The sequence below is a fragment of the Hemiscyllium ocellatum genome, chromosome 30 (genome assembly GCF_020745735.1).
Source record: "Hemiscyllium ocellatum isolate sHemOce1 chromosome 30, sHemOce1.pat.X.cur, whole genome shotgun sequence".
In the NCBI taxonomy this organism is placed as follows: domain Eukaryota; kingdom Metazoa; phylum Chordata; class Chondrichthyes; order Orectolobiformes; family Hemiscylliidae; genus Hemiscyllium; species Hemiscyllium ocellatum.
In genome coordinates, this window is record NC_083430.1 from 45558269 (window position 1) to 45580017 (window position 21749).

Consider the following 21749-nt stretch of genomic DNA (forward strand, 5'->3'; position numbering starts at 1 on the left):
ATATATTGAGCTGAGGCGTCAGCAGAGCCCAAATGACTGCATGGGCCCCCTGATCTTCTTTAGACAGGCAGATGTTAAACCGTGGTCTTTCCCTACCGCGCCTTGGCGGCAGCTGCCCCAAGCTTCAGCGCGTCCCTCAACACGTAGTCCTGGACCTTGGAATGTGCCAGTCTGCAACACTCAGTCGGGGTCAACTCCTTCAGCTGGAAGATCAACAGGTTTCGGACCACCCAGAGAGCATCCTTCACCGAGTTGTGCATCCCGGTGAACAGGCCGTACAGCACGGAGTCCCGCGTCACGGCGCTGCTCGGGACGAACCTCGACAAATACCACTGCATTCCTCTCCAGACTTCCTCTGCATAGGCACATTCCAGAAGGAGGTGTGTGACAGTCTCGCCCCCCCCCCCCCCCGCAACTGCTTCGAGGGCAGCGTGCAGTGCGTCTGAGAATCTGGGCGTGCATAAATGATCTCACAGGTAGAGCCCTTCTCACCACCAGCCAAGGCATGTCTTGGTGCTTGTTGGAAAGTTCTGGCGATGAAGCGTTCTGCCAAATTGCTTTGACAGTCTGCTCAGGGAACCACTCGACAGGATCCGTCCTCTCCTTTTCCCGAAGGGTCTCAAGGATGCTACGTGCTGACCACTTCCTGATGGACTTGTGGTCAAAGGTGTTTTTCTTCAAAAATTTCTCCGTGAAGGACAGGTGATACGGAACGGTCCAACTACTCGGAGCGTTCCGTGGTAGCGAGGCCAGGCCCATCCTTCGCAACACCGGGGACAGATAGAACTTTAGTACGTAGTGACACTTGGTGTTTGCGTACCGGGGATCCACGCACAGCTTGATGCAGCCACACACAAAGGTGACCGTCAGGGTGAGGGTGGCATTGGGTGTATTTTTTCCCCCGTTGCCCAGATCTTTGTATAGCGAGTCCCTTTGGACCCGGTCCATCTTTGAACTCCATATAAACTGGAAGATGGCCCGGGTGACTGCAGCGGCACAGACTCTGGGAATAGGCCAGACCTGTGCCACGTATAACAGCAATGACAGTGCCTCACACCTGATGACCAGGTTTTTTCCCGTGATGGAGAGCGACCATAGCTTCCATCTGCCCAGTTTCTGCCTCACTTTACTGATACACTCCTCCCAAGACTTGGCGCACGCCCCAGCCCCCCTGAACCAAATACCCAGCACCTTCAGGTGGTCGGTCCTGACGGTGAAGGGGATCGAGGATTGGTCGGCCCAGTTCCCGAAGAGCATAGCCTCGCTCTTGCCTCGGTTTACCTTGGCCCCCGAGGCCCGTTCAAACTGGTCACAAATGCACATGAGTCTGCGCACAGACAGCGGATCTGAGCAGAAAACGGCGACGTCATCCATGTACAGGGAGGCCTTAACCTGCAGGCCCCCGCTGCCAGGAATAGTCACTCTTCTCAGGCTCGCATCCTTCCTGATGGACTCGGCATATGGCTCTATGCAGCACACAAACAAGGCAGGAGAGAGAGGGCAGCCCTGCCTGACTCCAGATCTGACTGGGAAGCTATCTGATTCCTACCCATTGACTGAGACTGCACTGACGATGTTGGTGTAGAGCAGTCTGATCCAATTGCAGATTCCCTCCCCAAAGCCCATTTTGGAGAGAACATCTCTCATATACCTGTGTGATATCCTGTCAAAGGCTTTCTCCTGGTCCAGTCTGATCAGGTAGGCGTCCAACCCTCTGTCCTGCACATAGGTGATCGTATCCCTGAGGAGTGCGAGACTCTCAGCGATCTTCCTGCCCGGCACAGCACAGGTTTGGTCAGGGTGAATCACCAATCCCAGAGCAGACCTGACCCGGTTGGCGATTACCTTTGACAGGATTTTGTAATCCGCATTCAACAGTGTGATCGGTCTCCAATTTTTGAGTTCCTCCCTCTCCCCCTTCCGCTTGTAGATGAGGGTGATGATGCCTTTCCTCATGGATTCACTCATGGTACCCGCCTGAAGCATACTGACATACACCTCCAGCAGGTCCTGGCCAATCAAGTCCCACAGAGCGGAATAGAGCTCGACCGGTAGGCCGTCGCTTCCGGGAGTTTTATTCTTTTCGAAGGACTCTTGGTCAGCTCGTCCAGAGATAGCGGCTGGTCCAGCCTCTCGCGTGTTCTGTCGTCTAAGACCTCCGTGATAGACGACAGGAACGACTGGGAGGCTGTGCTGTCGGTCGGCTTCGCATCATACAGACTGGCATAGAAGGATTTACTGATCCTCATGACATCAGCCTGAGATGACATTATCGAGCCGTCTTCTTCCTTCAGGCTGCTGAGCACAGAGCTCTCTTTGTGCACCTTCTGGAAGAAGAAACGTGAGCACGTCTCGTCCTGCTCCACCGAGCGGACCCTGGACCGGAAGATTATCTTGGAAGCCTCCAAGGAAAAGAGCGAGGCTTGCTGGCCCTTCACCTCCTTGAGGTCCTCCGTGACATCGACCCCCATCGTCTGCAGCAGGAGCAGATTCTGCATACTTTCCTGGAGCTGGGACAGTTTTTCCCGCCTCTCTCTCACCTCCTGAAAACCTTTGAGGATGAAGACCCTCTTGATGTTCCCTTTTACTGTTTCCCACCAGTCCACTGGGGACTCAAAGAGGGTCTTCACGGTTCTCCAACCTGCGTAGTCCCTCTTGAGCTCCTCAATGTTTCCCAGGGTCAAAAGCTTTGTGTTCAGCTTCCACGTTCCCTTACCAGCCCGCTGCTCATCCTGTAGGTGACAGTCGGCCAGCAGGAGGCAGTGGTCAGAGAAGAACACCGGCTTGACGTCAGTGGATCTGACTGAGAGGGTTCGGGACACCAACAGGTAATCTATCCACAAGCAGATAGACCATCTGCCCGTGACCAGGTGTATCTACGCTGCGCTCCGTCTGCAGGGGTGCTGAAGACGTCGTGCAGCTTGGCATCTTTTACCATGTCCGTCAGGGCTCTGGACATGGCGTCCAATTTGAACTGAACATAGCTGAACCTAAGACAGTAGTCTGAGGAATTCCTACAGTAACATCCTGGAACTGAGTTGATTATCCTCCCAACAACCACAACCATGTGCATTTGACTAACCAGTGGAAAATTTTCCCTTTGATTTCCAGCAAGTCCAGTTTTTGCTGGAGCTAATTTCATGTTTGGTGAAATACCATCTTAACTTCAATGATCAATGTTTGGAGTCCGGAATTCCCTGGATTCTGATGTGGGGTAGAGTGGCTTAGATAGAGGATTGGCTGACAGCAGAGGGTTGGGATAAATGGGTCCTTTTCCAGGTGGAAGTTGTAACCAGTTGGGTGCCACAGGGTTCAGGTCTTGGGCCTGAGCTATTTACAATCTACATAAATGATCTGCAAACAGGCACAGTCTGTAATGTAGCAAAACTTGTGGATTATGCTAATGTAGGGGCGAAAACAGGTTATGACGAGAGAGGCTTGGAGAATGGATGGAAATCTGCAAATGGATTTAAGTGTGAGGTTATCTATCTTGGCTGAAAAATAAAAGGGCAAATTATTGAAATGGGAGGCTGATTCCAAGATTCCATGAGAGGAACATTTGAATATCTGGGGCTTGTACTTAAGTTCACAAGAATGAGGGGGGATCTGGTTGAGGTATATAAAATGCTAAAGGGGATTGATAAGGTGGACATTGAACAGATGTTCACCTTTGTGAGACAGTCTCGAACAAAAGTGCATAAATACAGAGTGTGAAAAGATAGTTTCTCCTCATCTCAGCTTTGAACTACACTCCAGAGGGTTGTGAATCTGTGGAACGTGCTGTACCAGAGTGCAGCAGAGGTAGGATTAATCAACCGATTCAGGGAAGAAATATGTTTCTGGTGAAAAGTGGGATAAAGGATTATGGGGAGCAGGCAGGAAAGTGAAATTGAGACCAGGATGAGATCAAGATGCACTCAAAGGGCTGACTTGCCTACCCCTGCTCCTAATTGCTGTGTTCCTATGATTATTTTTATCCGGGTTTTATATTGAGGAACAGTTTCTTGTGCAATGTACCTGAGGCCTTTATTCTTAAGTGACATTGAAGCATTTTTTTTAATACCTGCACACCCAGCTCTGTACAACTAAATAAATCTTGATAGTGGGGTTTTAACAAGTGATGTTTACATTATTCCACACACAAAAAAAATCACTAAAATAAATGTGAAAGTCGTCTGGGCATGTGTCTGTAATGACCTTGTGACCTAAACAGTGACTTCAGATAGACAAAAAAAACAGAAATGGAACATACTTGTGGATATGGACCACAAAGGTTATAATATCAAAAAGAATCGAATTAAGGAGATACAAGCTTCTTTGTTTTTGTTTCTCTTAAAAGTAATGAATTGTGTTCTTTCACTGAAGAACATGTTTAGTCTTCTATGACTCTTCTCAGCAGAGGCAATGCCCTAGTGGTATGATCACTCTGTATTAGTCCATAAGCCTATGTTCTGGAGAACAGGGCTAAAAGCCCTCCAGGGCAAATGCTGGAAATTGATTTTTAAAAAGCTGGAATTAAGAGTCTAATGATGAGCATAAGTCATTGTCAATTGTTATCCTTACCTGGTCTGGCCTACATGTGAGCTGAAAATATGTTGCTGGAAAAGCACAGCAGGTCAGGCAGCATCCAAGGAGCAGGAGAGCCGACGTTTCAGGCATGAGCCCTTCTTCAGGAAGGGCTCATGCCCGAAACGTTGACTCTCCTGCTCCTTGGATGCTGCCTGACCTGCTGCGCTTTTCCAGCAACACATTTTCAGCTCTGATCTCCAGCATCTGCAGTCCTCACTTTCTCCTGGCCTACATGTGACTCCAGACCAACAGCCATGCGGTTGACTTTTAACAACACACATCCTGCACATGAATAAAAGACACAAACCACCAGAGTAACCAACTGCAAAAACTCAAATTATGATTTAACTAGCCAGGTTTAACTCTAGGATCTGATATGTCCAACATTTCCATCAACTGAAATATTAACAATGTAAAACAAGCATTTTAGTCCTGATATAACTTATGATATATTTTACTTCGTGCTCATTTCCCTTGCCGCTAACTTCCCTGACAGTAGTTTAGAGTCAACATATTACTGTGGATCTGAAATTACATGTCGAATCATAGAATTGTTACGGTGCAGAAAGAGACCAATTGGCCCATTGAGTCTACACCAATCCTTTGAAGAGCATCCCACCCAGTCCCACTCCATTCCTGTAATTCCACATAGGGGTTGTACCATTTCCGACCCGCATACTGTAGGGCAGTTTAGCACTACCAGTCCACCTAATCTGCACATCTTTCTGGGAGGAAACCAAAGGGGAATGCTTTAGCCAGACAGTCACCCACAGCTGAAATCGAACCCAGGTCTCTGGCTCCGTGAGGCAGCAGAGATAACCACCATGCCACTAGACTTGGTAAGAGTGGCGGCATGGAATTTCTTAATCAGTGCAACTCATTGCCACAGAAAACTCCGGAAGCCAAGACATTGAGTGTCGTTAAGATAAACAGACATAAGCTATTGATAAGTAAGAGTATTAAGGGTTGAAGGGAGAAGGCAAAAGAGTAAAAGTAAGAAACACGTCAGCCATGATCAAACGGCAGAGCAGACTCGATTTGCCAAATTGCTTAATTCAGCTTCTATAGTTCAAGGATTTATGGTCTAAAAAGAACAATGTTTGGACTTCACCATTCTTGTGAAAATATCCCAAAGTCTAATGTCAATGACATCTTTTGTCATGAGAAATCTGGAGAAATGAGTGAAAGGTGGAAACTGCACTTGGATTAAAAGAAGATTCCTTGATTTAAAATTCAGGAGCTGGATTTGTGAATCATTTGCTTGAGACTAAAAAAATGAGCAGAGAAATGATGTCTGGTGACAATGACATTGTGAAGCTTAATTGTAACCATAAACCTAACACTATAATCTGGACACTTTAAATCAAGTCCTAAACCATTACTCCCAAAATTTATCTTTGTTGCAAACAATAGCCCAAATAAACAAGCTTCAGCAGTGGAAAGAAAAATAAAGATCTATCGATGTACATCCACATATAATGATATACATCTCGAATACCACATATTCACAACAGGAGAAAGTGAGGACTGCAGGTGCTGGACAATAATGAAGGGCTTATGCCCAAAACATCAATTCTCCTGCTCTTTGGATGCTGCCTGACCAGCTGTGCTTTCTCAGCATCACATTTTTCAACATGTATTTACATTGCAAACTTTCCCAACATGCTAAGGAAATTCACCATGTCCATAAAGACTTTTATCATTTTTTATAAATGCACCATAGAAAACATTCAATCTGATGCACCACGATGTGGCAACTGCCCTGTCCATGTTCATAAAATACAACAACTTAACGCTTCAATTCCCCCTCCCACTCCGCCAAGGACATGCAGATCCTGGGCCTCCTCCATTGCCACTCCCTTACCACCTGACACCTGGAGGAAGAACGCCTCATTTTCTGCCTCGGGACCCACCAACCCCCATGGCATCAATGTGGATTTCACTAGTTTCCTCATTTCCCCTCACCCCACCTTATTCTAGTTCCAACCTTCCAGCTCAGCACTGTCCTCATGATCTGTCATACAGTCTTAGAGATATACAACATGGAAACCAGACCGCTTGATCCAATTTACCCAGCCCATATCCCTCCAAACCCTTCCTAAATGCCCATCTTGCTTCCCACTTATCTGTTCTACCCTCCCCTCCGACCTATCACCATTACTCCCACCTCAATCCACCTCTTGCACTCTCAGCTACCTTCCCCCCTCATTAATCTGGGCGGCACAATAGTACAGTGGTTAGCACTGCTGCCTCATAGCGCCATAGACCCGGGTTCAATTCCTGCCTCAGGCAGCTGTCTGTGTGGAGTTTGCACATTCTCCCTATGTCTGAAACCCTGTGGGTTTCCTCCCACAGTCCAAAAATGTGCAGGTTAGGTGAACTGACCATACTAAATTGCCCATAGTGTTAGGTGAAGGGGTAAACGTAGGGGAATGGGTCTGGGTGGGTTGCTCTTTGGAGCATCGGTGTAGGCTTGTTGGGCTGAAGGGCCTGTTTCCACACTATAAGTGATCTAATCTAATCTAATCTCTCCACCCTCAAAGCTCCCAGCCCCCTTTGTGATGAAGGGCTTCTGTCTGAAACGTCGATTTACCTGCTTCTCGGATGCTTCCTGACCTGCTGTGCTTTTCCAGCACCACACTCTCGACTCTAATCTCCAGCATCACTTTCGCCTTACGTAAACACATGTATCGCAGATTCAAGAACAGCTTCTTCATCACTGTTGTTAAACTTCTGAATGGACCTCTCAAATTTTATACTCAATGTTGATCTCATTGTGCACCTTTTCTGCAGTTGTAACATTGTATTCCTCACTCTATTACCCTGATACACTTTGTATGGTATGATCAGCCTGTACTGTTCGTAAAACAAGACCTTTTACTGGAGGAGCTGAATGCCAGAGATGAGAGTAACAGCCCTTGACATCAAGGCTGCAGTTGACAGATTGTGGCATCAAGCACCCCTAGCAAAACCTGAATCAATGGGTATCTGAGGGTAAACTATCCAGTGGTTAGAGTCATACCTGACACATAGGAAGTTGGTCATTGTTATTGGAGGTCAGTCATCTCAGCTCCAGGACACCTCTGCAGAACTTCCTCAGGATAGTGTCCTTGGCCAAACTATCTTCAGCTGCTTCATCAATTACTTTCCCTACATCATAAGGTCAGAAGTGGGGATATTCATCAATGATTGCACAATGTTCAGCACCATTCGTAATTCCTCAGATACTGAAGCAGTCCATGTTTAAATGCACAAGATCTGAACAATATCCAGACTTGTGCTGACAAGTGGCACACAAATGCCAGGCTATCACCATCACAAATAAGAGACAATCTAACCACCGCCCCTTGACATTCAATGGTGTTGCCATCACTAAATTCCCCACTCTCAATATCCTGGGGGCTACTATTGATCAGGAACTCAACTGAACTCCCCACATGAATACAATGGCTATGAGAGCAAATCAGTGACTAGGAATACTGCAGCAAGAAACTCACCTCCTACCAGGTGGACTGCAGCAGTTCAGGAAGGCAGCTCATCACTACCTTCTCAAGAGTAACTAGGTATGGGCAATAAAAGCTGGTCAGCCAGTGACACCCTATCCCATCAAATTAAAATATTTTTTTAAAAATCTAGCTAAATGAGAGAGTAACAAATCAAATCAAATGGTAGCTTGGTCAAATGTTGCTGCAGCAATGTGATCGATCCAGAGAGAAGACATCTGTTGCTTGTGTTTGCAGCTCAAGCAAATTGGGATCCAAATTGAGGAGCTGGTCTCTTAGTTACAGATATTGTGCCACATCAGGGAGGGGTAAAATTACCTCTGAGTTTTGGTCACACCAGTCACACATCTCAAATTAGCTCATTCAATTTTGGTCTGTACTCAAGAGCAGGAACATGTGACTGCAGCTAGGGCAAGCATTGGGCCCACAGGGAAGCATTTGAGGAACCTCAGTCTCTGCAGTTGTCCAACCTGAGTAATGTTCTGGCAAACTGCATGGATAAGAGCAGGGAATGCAGGGAGCACGAGCGAAGTAACAAAGGAACTGCAGGACAGGGAGCTATTCAAGTCGAATGAATGAAATAGAAACGTACGAGTCAGGGACCTTGTAGTGAGAAGAACTGACACTGTTCTCTGCAGCAATCAGTGCAATTCCTGTCGGCTTTCTTCCTGTCCAGTGCCAACGGTCAGGACATAAAGCCATAAGACATAGGAGCAGAATTAGGCCATTGGGCCCATCAGGTCTGCTCTGCTATTCAACCATGGCTGATATGTTTCTCAAAATCATTCTCCTTCCTTCTCTCCATAACTATTGATCCCCTATTGCCTGAGAGAAATGTACAGTGGGAGGTGGAAGGTTCAGTTCTGGTCCATTTAGGTACCAACAACACAGGCAGAATAAAGGAAGAGTTTCTGCTTTGTCAGTCTGAGGTGCTAGGCAGCAAATTTAAGAAACAGAACCTCAAACCTCGTAATCACTACATTATTATTTCAGTTACATGCGAATTGGCATAAGGTAAATAGAACATAAAACATAGAACATTACAGCACACTACAGGCCCTTCAGCCCTCGATGTTGCACTGCCCTGTGAAACCAATCTGAAGCCCACCTAACCACCACTATTCCATTTTCATCCATATGTTTATCCAATGACCATTTAAATGTTCTTAAAGTTGGTGAGTCTACTACTGTTGCAGGCAGTGCATTCCACGCCCCTACTACTCACTGAGTAAAGAATCTACCTCTGACGTCTGCCATATATCTATCACCCCTCAATTTAAAGCTATGTCCCCTCGTGCTAGCCTTCACCATCTGAGGAAAAAGGCTCTCACTGTCCACCCTATCTAACCCTCTGATTATCTTGTATGTCTCAATTAAGTCACCTCTCAACCTTCTCTCTAACAAAAACAGCCTCATGTCCCGCAACTTTTCCTCCATACTAGGCAACATCTTAGTAAATCTTCTCTGAACCCTTTCCAAAGCTTCCACATCCTTCCTATAATGCAGTGGCCAGAACTGTATGCAAAACCCCAAGTGCAGTCGCACCAGATTTTTGTACAGCATGACCTTGTGGTTCCGAAACTCAATCTCTCTACCAATAAAAGCTAACACACTTTATACCTTCTTAACAACCCTATTAACCTGGCTGGCAATTTTCAGGGATCTATGTACATGGACACTGAGATCTCTCTGCTCATCTACACTACCAAGAATCTTACCATTAGTCCAGCACTCTTTATTCCTGTGCTCCTTACAAAGTAAATTACCTCACACATTTCTGCATTAAACTCCATTTGCCACCTCACAGCCCAACTCTGTAGTTTATCTATGTCCTTATGTAATCTGCAACATCCTTGAGCATTATCCACAACTCCACCGACCTTAGTGTCATCCACAAATGTACTAACCCATCCTTCTACACCCGCATCTAGGTCATGTATAAAAATGACCAACAGGAGTGACCCCAAAACAGATACTTGTGGTACACCACTGGTAATTGAACTACAGAATGAAAATTTCCCTTCAACCACCACCCGCTGTCTTCTTTCAGCTAGCCATCTTCTGATCCAAACCCCCTGTCTCCATATTTTCAGTAGTAACCTACTGTGGGGAACCTTATCAAACGCCTGACTGAAATCCATATTCTGCACATCAACTGCTTTACCCTCATCCACCTGTTTAGTCACCATCTCAAAGAGCTCAATAATGTTTGTGAGGCCCGACCTACTCCCCCATAAAACCATGTTGACTATCCCCAATCTACTTATTTCTCTCTAGATGATTATAAATCCTATCTCTTATAACCTTTTCCAACACTTTACCAACAACTGAAGTAAGGCTCACTGGTCTATAATTACCAGGGTTGTCTCTATTCCCCTTCTTGAACAAGGGGACAACATTTGCTATCCTCCAGTCTTCTGGCACAATTCCTGTAGACAATAATGACATAAAGATCAAAGCCAAAGGCTCTGCAATCTCCTCAGTGGCTTCACAGAGAATCCTAGGATAAATCCCATTCGGCCCGGGGGATTTATCTATTTTCATACTTCCTAGAATTGCAAAACACTTCCTCCCTGTGAACCTCAGTCCTGTCTAGTCTAGTAGCCTGTATTTCAGGCAAATATTGTCTTTTTCCAGTGTGAATACTGTCAAAAAATATTCCTTTAGTGTTTCCCCTATTTCCTCACACTCCTCACACAACTTTCCACTATTATCCTTGATTGGCCCTAATCTTTTACAAGTCATTCCTTTATTCCTGACATACCTATAGAAAGCTTTTCGGTTTTCCTTGATCCTACCTGCCAACGACTTCTCATGTCCCTTCCTGGCTCTTCTTAGCTCTCTCTTTAGGTCTTTCCTGGCTAACTTAAACAAATAAATGCATGGCTCAGGAACAGCGAAGACAGGGGAGGAAGCTTTAATTCATGGGGCACCATTATTGGTGGAGGGGCTGTCCCATTGGGGCGCTGTCCACCTGAACCATACTGGGACTGGCGTTCTGGTGAGCAGCACATCTGGGAAGTAGAGAGGATTTTCTATAAAGTAATGGGGGCAAGGATGAAATTTGGCAAGATGTTTAAAATTAGAGAAAAGGCAGGGAGAATGATATGAACATGGGAAATAATAAACTGACAGGATGGGATAGAGAATTCAAATCTAACAGTGAATGAACAGATAAGGCTACAAGTAACCAAAAACAAAATGAAAAGATAAAATTAAAGGTTTTGCACATAAAATTTCCATTGCACACTCCCCTTTCCCATTTTACAGCCATTCGGAAGTAATCTACTTTCTTGTTTTTGCTTCCAAGGTAAATAACCTCACATTTATCCAAATTTATCCAAATTATACTGCATTTACCATTGATTTGCCCACTCACCCAGCCTGTTCAGATCATGCTGAGGGAACTCTGCCTCCTTGCCACATATATTGTGAATAGCTGGGGTCCCAGCCCTGATCCCTGTGGCACCCCACTAGTTGCTGCCTGCCAATTTGAAAAGGAGTCTTGAATTCCTACTCTCTGTTTCCTCTCTGACTACAGATTTTCTATCCATCTCAATGCACTTCCCCAATCCCATGTGCTTTAATCTTCTACAATAATCTCTTCTGCAGGACATTGTCAAATGCTTTCTGAAAGTCCAAATATACACATAGACTGGCACAGTCTTGTCAACTCGACTAGTTACATGTTCAGAGAATTCCAACAGATTTGCCAAGCATGATTTCACCTTCATAAATTCATGCTGACTCTGCCTGATTCTGCCACTGCTTTCTAAATGCTCTGCTGCAAAGTCCTTGATAATGCATTCGAGAACTTTCCCCATAATCAATGTTAGGCTTACTGGTCTATAATTCCCCAGTTTCTCTCTAACTCTCTTTTTGAATATTGGACTGACATTAGCTACCCTCCAATCTGTAGGGACTCTTCCTAGCCATTTCCTTAAGTACTCTGGCATGTAGGTTAACAGGCCCTGGGGATTTATCTACCTTCAATGCCCTCAATTTTTCTAGTATCATTTCAATTAATAATGACCTCCCTCATTTCTAATACAGGTTGTTCTGAGATAGTGCGCATTGCGACAGCATGATTTGGCTATAATGTCACTGAAGAATTAGGGAATGGTATTTTGGAAACATTTGCCTCCATTTGCAATGGCGCAATTCCAGCAGGAATTGGTTTGTGCTCTTCGTTCTGTATATGCACTGGTGTTCTTGCCATGCTGCACATATACTGATATCAGCTGCCGATTGACCAGCTTTTCTGTGAGATGTACTGTACAGAGAGCAACTTTCTTACATTTTTTAAATATACTGTGTTAAATGTACTTTTCTTTTGTTAATAAATATGATTTCAACCTTCATTCAGGCTGTGCCATACTTGGTGTCAGACCTTTGGGTGATTTTTGTGTGATTGTGAGTGATATTCTTTGCTGGTCTGCCCAAACCCCATTTTTACTATTGGCCCAATTATTTATATTAAGCAATTTTCTATTCAACGAGATTTTGCTGGAATGCAACTATGATGCTATAGGAGAACTACCTGTATCTGATTTGTGTCCTCTTCTGTGAAGGCAGAACCAAAGTATACATTCAGATGCTCAACCATTTCTTTGTCCCCTACTATACATTCCCCCCTTTCTGTCTGTAAGAGACCTACATTTATCTTCATTCATCTCTTTCTCTTCAGATACTTACAGAAACTCATAGTGTCAATCTTTATGTTCCCTGCAAGCTTACTTTCATACTGTATTTTCCTCTTCTTCATTAATCCCATTGTGCTTCCTTGCTGAATTCTAAACTGCTCCCAATCTTCCGACCTCTTATTTTTCTTGGCCAATCTTTGCGCTTCTTCCTTGGAACAGATATTGTCTCTAATTTTCTTTGTAATCCATGGATTGGCCCCCTTACTTATTTTGTTTTTGTACTGGACAGGAATAAACAGTTGTTGCAGTTCCCCCAAGCATTTGTTGAATGTTTTCCACTGCCTATTTGCTGTCATCCCTTTAAGTAACTCTCCCCAATCTATCAAGACCAACTCATGCCTGGTATCTTCATAGCCTCCTTTAGGAAGATTCAGCACCCTAGTCTCCAAATCAACAATCTCACTTTCCATCTCAATCAAAAATTCTATCACATTAAGGTTGCTCATCCCCAAGGGGTCTTGCACAGCTAGATTGGCTTCTTATTACATAAAATCCTATCCTGGATGGCCTGCTCTCTGGTTAGTTCCTCCACATATTGATCAAGAAAGCCATTCTATAAGCATTCCAGAAATTCTTCCTCTATGGCATTCTGGCTAATTTGATTTGCCTAATCTATGTGCAGATTAAAATCACCCATGGTCACCAACATTCCCTTATTGAAAAGGATATGGAAGAAATGGACTGTAGGGAAATAGATGGTGACATCTTGCAAAATGCCCAGATTACTGAGGAGGAAGTGCTGGATGTCATGAAACGGTTAAAGGTGGATAAATCCCCAGGACCTGATTAGGTGTACCCGAGAACTCTGTGGGAAGCTAGAGAAGTGATTGCTGGACCTCTTGCTAGATATTTGTATCATCGATAGTCACAGGTGAGGTGCCGGAAGACTAGAGGTTGGCAAACGTGATGCCACTGTTTAAGAAGGGCAGTAAAGACAAGCCAGGGAACTATAGACCGGTGAGCCTGACGTCGGTGGTGGGCAAGTTGTTGGAGGGAATCCTGAGGGATAGTCCACATGGCTTTGTGCGTGGGAAATCACGTCTCACAAACTTGATTGAGTTTTTTGAAGAATTAACAAAGAAGATTCATGAGACCAGAGCAGTAGATGTGATCTACATGGACTCCAGTAAGGCGTTTGACAAGGTTCCCCATGGGAGACTGATTAGCAAGGTTAGTTCTCATGGAATAAAAGGAAGAACTAGCCATATGGATACAGAACTGGCTCAAAGGTAGAAGACTGAGGGTGGTGGTGGAAAGTTGTTTTTCAGACTGGAGGCCTGTGACCAGTGGAGTGCCACAAGGATCGGTGCTGGGCCCTCTACTTTTTGTCATTTACATAAATGATTTGGATGTGAGCATAAGAGGTACAGTTAGTAAGTTTGCAGACGACATCAAAATTGGAGGTGTAGTGGACAGCGAAGAGGGTTACCTCAGATTACAACAGGATGTGGACCAGATGGGCCACTGGGCAGAGAAGTGGCAGATGGAGTTTAATTCAGATAAATGCGAGGTGCTGCATTTGGGAAAGCAAGTCTTAGCAGGACTTATACACCTAATGATAAGGTACTAGGGAGTGTTACTGAACAAAGAGACCTTGGAGTGCAGGTTCATAGGTCGTTGAAAGTGGAGCCGCAGGTAGATAGGATAGTGAAGAAGGCTTTTGGTATGCTTTCCTTTATTGGTCAGAGTATTGAGTATAGGAGTTGGGAGGTCATGTTGTGACTGTACAGGACATTGGTTAGGCCACTGTTGGAATATTGCGTGCAATTCTGGTCTGCTTCCTATCAGAAAGATGTTGTGAAACTTGAAAGAGTTCAGACAAGGATGTTGCCAGGGTTGGAGGATCTGAGCTACAGGGAGAGGCTGAACAGGCTGGGGCTGTTTTCCCTGGACCGTTGGAGGCTGAGGGGTGACCTTATTGAGATTTATAAAATTATGAGGGACATGGATAGGGTAAATAGACAAAGTCTTTTCCCTGGCGTCGGGGAGTCCAGAAATAGAGGGCATAGGTTTAGGTGAGTGGGGAAAGATATAAAAGAGACCTAAGGGGCAATCTTTTCATGCAGAGGGTGGTATGTGTATGGAATGAGCTGCCAGAGGATGTGGTGGAGGCTGGTACAATTACAACATTTAAGAGGCATTTGGATGGTATATGAATAGGAAGGGTTTGGAGGTATATGGGCCAGGTGCTGGCAGGTGGGACTAGATTGGGTTGAGATATCTGGTCGGCATGGACGGGTTGGACCGAAGAGTCTGTTTCCATGCTGTACATCTCTATGACTCTCTATGACTCTACTACATACATCCCTAATCTCCTGTTCAATGCCATTCCCAACATCACCACTGCAGTATGACACCCACTAATGGTTTTTTCCCCTTGGTATTTCTTAACTCCACATTGTCAGAACTAATATCCTTTATCACTATTGTGCTAATTACCACTTTAACCAGCAATGCCACTCCACTGTCTTTTCCTTTTTGCCTGTCCTTCCCAAATACTGAAATTAGATAAAGTTTATGATAAACTATAGGCACCAAATTATTCTGTGAACAATAGATCTTTTCTATTGAAGAAAAGAAAGGCTGTCTCGCTATTTATTTTGGAGATTAAATAAATTCACTTTGGGGACAGCTTACTGTTACCACCAGCTGGAGTTACTCTTTAGCTCCCCTAAACCTTCTTTCCTTTTCCTTGTCTAGTAATTGAATAAGACAAGTCTTTATAAGAAAAAAATGATTAGAACAGGATGGTGTGGTGTGGCTGACATTCCAGAGGCAGAAGGTTGTAAGATGAACTCAGAAAGGATCGTAGCGAAGGTAAGAGACAAACGGAAGCTGGATGTGGGTCAGTTTGTCTTGGTGGACACTAGACATGGAAGGTAAGCAGAAAAACATCTGACCAACTGTTAAAGGTATTACATTGTTATTGTTATCCAACATCTTGTTCTGGACAGAACTAACATATTACTACAGATAATCTTTTTCAAATATATAGTGAAGAGCCACTATTCCCTTTATAAAAGATTCCTAATACTAACTAATCCATGAGTTATCAATATCGCTAATCTTCACTTTCATGTTTGTCACTGAGTAAGGTACAGTTCTCTGATGTGGACAGGTATTTTGTCTCTTTTTTTAAGGGGAACATCATGGATCAAGTTTGCTGTTGGCAGATTTACCTTTAATTCAGATGAAGAAAAGTAACAAGAAAAACACAAATCTTCTTAGATCATTGAGCAGTATTTTCCAGCAAAACATTTAACAGTCATATAAAAGATGAAATTATGCAAATTGTTTTGTCTAATCTAGTTCCATCTGCCTGTGTTTGGCCCATGCCCCTCCAAACATTTTACATTCATGCACTTATCCAAATGTCTTTTAAACATTGTAACTGTACTCATATCCACTTCCTCTGGAAGTTCATCTCACACATGAACCGCCCTGTGTAAAACATTGACCCTCATATCTTAAATAAATTTTTCACCTCTCACCTTAAAAATATGCCCCCTAGTCTTGGAATACCCCATTTTAGGGAAAGGACATCTGCTACTTATCTTATCTGTAACCCTCATGATTTTATAAACTTCTTTAAGGCCACCCTTCAACCTCCCACACTCCAGTGAAAAATGTCCCAGCCTATTCAGCCTGTCTTTATAACTCAAACCCACCATTTCAGGCAACATCTGTTCTGAACCCTCTCCAGCTTAATAATATCCTTCCTATAGCAGGGTGACCAGAAGTGCACACAGTATTCAAGAAAATACCTCGTCAATGTTCTGTATAACCTCAACATAATGTCCCAACTCCTTTACTCAAAGACCTGCACAATGACAGCAAGCATGCCTTCTTGACCACTATCTACACATGACGCAAACTTCAAAGAATTATCTATCTTAACCTTTAGGTCTCTCTGTCTTACAACACTATCCAAGGCCCGACTTACAATTGTATAAGTACTGCTCTTGCTTGTTTTACCAAAACGCAATACCTTGCAGTTATCCAAATTAAACTTCATCTGCCACTCCTCAGCCCATTGAGGTGAGAGGGTGGTGCTGGAAAAGCACAGCAGATCAGGCAGCATCTGAGGAGCAGAAAAATCGAGGTTTTGGGCAAAAGCCCTTCATCAGCCCATTGACCCAATTGATCAAGATCTCTTTGTAATCTTAAATAACCTTCTTCACTGTTTATACTGCCACCAGGTTTGGTGTCATTAGTGATTGAATATGGAACATTCAAGGTGTTTCCATTAAAATATTTAATGGAATTTGATTTTGATGGCGTAGAGAAGGATTACCTCATTAGCAGAATCCAGAACCTTAATTAAACACCAAGCTGTTTCAGGGATGATATGGCAACACCCTCTTTTAAACGTTTGGCAGGATCTCTTGAGAAAGGCCTTGCTGAACTTCTCATCCAGCCGAACACAAATGACCAGCGAGGTATTGTCGGCCGCTGCAATCTGCTCTGGAATTGTATCGAATGGTGAAAAGGGACCCCAGGGAGGGACCTCAATCCCTTGAGCCTGCTCCACACCTCAATTTGATCATGGATAAAAGCAAATTACTGCGGATGCTGGAATCTGAATCCGGAGTAATTTGCTTTTATCCAGTGTTTAACCCACTGCCACCTCTCTTCCAGGATGCCTACCCTGAAGAAGTACTGCTCTTCTCTCTGACAGGATTTTCATTTGTATCACTCCCCCTGTCCACCTTCACTGCTTTCCTTTTCTCTCTCAGCATTAGCTCTCTATGCACAGTCATTATAATTCCTTTATTGCTACCTTTGCTTCTCTCAGCCTCCTATAAATACCTCCCTATTTACCCCCTTTTTTGAGCTTTGACAAAGGGTCAGTTAGACTCAAAACGTCAGCTCTTTTCTCTCCTTTCAGATGCTGCCAGACCTGCTGAGATTTTCCAGCATTTTCTCTTTTGGTTTCAGTTTGATCATGGCTGGTCTGAATTTTAAAGTCTGACTGGTCATCTAGTTCCCTTAAACTTTTAACAGTCATAGAGTCATAGTCATAGAGTTGTACAGCAGGAAAACAGACCCCTCATGCAACCTGATATCCTGAATAAACTTTACCTCATCTGCCTGCATTTCGCCCATATCCCTCTGAACCCTTCCTATTCATACACCCACCCAGACACCTTTAATATGTTGTAACTGTACTCGCCTCCACCACTTCCTCTGGCAGCTCATTCCATACACACACCACCCTCTGTGTGAAAAAGTCGCCCCTTAGGTCCTTCTTAAATCTTTCCCTTTTCACATTAAACCTATGCCCTCTAGTTCTGGACTCCCCAAACCCAGGGAAAACACCTTGTCTATCTACTCCATCCATGGCCCTCATGATTTTATAAATCTCCATAAAGTCACCCCTCACCCTCTGACTCTCCCTGTCAAATCAATGAAGGTCAAATTTGACATTTTCATTTTACCCCAAACCTCAATAAGCTTTGAGTGGAGAAACGTCCAGTTTTGTTTTTATTCATTATCCATATGTTCACAAGATGTGGGCATCACTAGTTGGCCAGCATTTATTGTCTGTCCCTAGTTAACCTTGAGAAGGTGGTGGTGAACTCCCTTCTTGAAGTGCTGATTTGGAGATGCCAGTGTTGGACTGGGGTGGACAAAGTTAAAAATCACACAACATCAGGTGTTAGTCTAACAGGTTGATTTGGAAGCACTAGCTTTTGAAGCACTGCTCATTCATCAGGTGTTCATGGAGTATAAGATTGTAAGACACAATTTATAGCAAACATTTACAGTGTGATGTAACTGAAATTATGTATTGAAAAGACCTGGATTGTTTGTTAAGTCTCTCATCTGTTAGAATGACCATGTTGGTTTCAGTTCTTTCATATGTAAATTGCAAACCGTTTTTTTTTAAAAGTTACTTTCTCAAGTGAACTTTAACAATTGGTACCATGTCAGCCCAGATAATGTATTCATGATTTGGAGATGCCAGTGTTAGACTGGGGTGTACAAAGTTAAAAATCACACAACACCAGGTTATAGTACAACAGGTTTAATTGGAAACACACTAGCTTTCGGAGCGCCGCTCCTGCATCAGGTGGTTGTATTGATAATGTATTGAAGGTGTTAACTCCCTGTGTGAGGCTGTCTGTGCCACAATGGTCAGACTGATTCTAATTTAAAAAATTGATTTACAGAATCTAACATGGATTCATGCAGCTTTTGAGCAAAGTAAAATGTAATTCTGCAAGTACCAATTCACCCAACAAACTTATATGTGTGTGCGTGCATGTGTGTGTGTGGGCTCGGGGGTGTTATGACTGTCTGTGAGAGGGTGTGTATATGTGCGTGAGTGTGAATGTAAATGGGTTTAAGTCTGTGAGAGGGTGTGCTTGGGAGTGTATGTGTGAGCATATGAGAGAGGGTCTGCCTGAGTGTGTCTGTGAGTGTGTGTGAGCATGTGTGTGTATCTGTATAGGAGTGTCTGTCTAGGAGTGTCTGTCTATGTGTCCATTTGTGTGACTGTTTGCCTGTGTGTGTGTGTATCGTGCAATGGGGTCACCTGTAGTATGACATGAACCTAAGGTCCCGGTTGAGGCCATCCCCATGGGTATTGAACTTGTCTATCAGCCTCTGCTCAGCCACATTTCGTTGTTGTCTGCCCCAAAGTCCTCTTTAGAGGACGGTCACCCGAAGGTCCGAGGTTGAATGTCCCGGACTGCTGAAGTGTTCTCCAACTGCTCCACCTGATAAAGGAGCAGTGCTCTGAAAGCTACTGCTTCCAAATAAACCTATTGGACTATAAGCTGGTGTTGTGTGATTTTTAACTTTCTTGAAATGCTGCAGTCACCTGGAATGCAGGTTGCCAAAAATGATGAAGGGGTGAAATTCCAGGGTTTTGACCAGCAATACTGAAGGAACGGGTGATTAATTTCCAAGTCAGGATAGTCAGTGGCTTGGAGGCGAACTTGCAGGTAGTGGCATTCCCATGCATCTACAGGTAATCATGGAGTCATAGAGTCATAGAGATGTACAGCATGGAAACAGACCCTTTGGTCCAACCCGTCCATGCCGATTTCCCAACCAAATCTAGTCCCACCTGCCAGCACCCGGCCCATATCCCTCCAAACCCATCTTATTCATATACCCACCCAAATGCCTCTTAAATGTTGCAATTGTACCAGCCTCCACCACATCCTCTGGCAGTTCATTCCATACACATACCACCCTCTGCATGAAAAGGTTGCCCTTAAATCTCTTTTATATCTTTCCCCTCTCACCCTAAACCTATGCCCTCTATTTCTGGACACCCCAACCCCAGGGAAAAGACTTTGTCTATTTACCCTATCCATGCCCCTCATAATTTTGTAAACTTCTATAAGGTCACCCCTCAGCCCCCGACAGTCCAGGCAAAACAGCCCCAACCTGTTCAGCCTCTCCCAATAGCTCAAATCCTGGCAACATCCTTGTAAATCTTTTCTGAACTCTTTCAAGTTTCATAACATCTTTCCGATAGGAAGCAGACCAGAATTGCACGCAATATTCCAACAGTGGTCTAACCAATGTCCTGTACAGCCGAAACATGACCTCCAAACACCTGTACTCAATACTCTGACCAATAAAGGAAAGCATGCCAAACACCTTCTTTACTATCCTATCTACCTGCGACTCCACTTTCAAGGAACTATGAACCTGCACTCCAAGGTCTCTTTTTCAGCAACACTCCCTAGGACCTTACCATTAAGTGTATAAGTCCTGCTAAGATTTGCTTTCCCAAATGCAGCACCTCGCATTTACCTGAACTAAACTCCATCTGCCACTTCTCAGCCCATTGGCCCATCAGGTCCAGATCCTGTTGTAATCTGAGGTAACCCTCTTCGCTGTCCACTACACCTCCAATTTTGGTGTAATCTGCAAACTTACTAACTGTACCTCTTATGCTCGCATCCAAATCATTTATGTAAGTGACAAAAAGTAGAGGACTAAGCACTGATCCTTGTGGCATTCCACTGGTCACAGGCCTCCAGTCTGAAAAACAACCCTTCATTACCACCCTCTGTCTTCTACCTTTGAGTCAGTTCTGTATCCAAATGGCTAGTTCTCCCTTTATTCCATGAGATCTAACCTTGCTAATCAGTCTCCCATAGGGAACCTTGTCAAACACCTTACTGAAGTCCACATAGATCACATCTACCACTCTGCTCTCATCAATCTTCTTTGTTACTTCTTCAAAAAACTCAAATCAAGTTTGTGAGACATGATTTCCCATGCACAAAGCCATGTTGACTATCCAAAATCAGTCCTTGCCTTTCCAAATACATGTAAATTCTGTCCCTCAGGATTCCCTCTAACAACTTGCCGACCACTGACATTAGGCTCACCGGTCTATAGTTCTCTGGCTTGTCTTTACCGCCCTTCTTAAACAGTGGCACCACGTTTACCAACCTCCAGTCTTCCGTCACCTCACCTGTGACTATCAATGATACAAATATCGCAGCAAGAGGCCCAGCAATCACTTCTCTAGCTTCCCACAGAGTTTTCGGATACACCTGGTCAGGTCCTGGGGATTTATCCACCTTTAACTGTTTCAAGACATCCAGCACTTCCTCCTCTGTAATCTGGACATTTTACACAATGTCACCATCTATTTCCCTACAGTCTATATCTTCCATATCCTTTTCCACAGTAAATACTGATGCCAAATATTCATTTAGTATATCCCCCATTTTCTGTGGCTCCACACAAAGGCCGCCTTGCTGATCTTTGAGGGGCCCTATTCTCTCCCTAGTTACCCTTTTGTCCTTAATATATTTGTAAAAACCCTTTGGATTCTCCTTGATTCTATTTGCCAATGCTATCTCATGTTTCATTTTTGCTCTCCTGATTTCCCTCTTAAGTATACTCCTACTTCCTTTATAATCTTCTAAGGATTCACTTGATCTATCCTGTCCATACCTGACATATGCTTCCTTCTTTTTCTTAACCAAACCCTTAATTT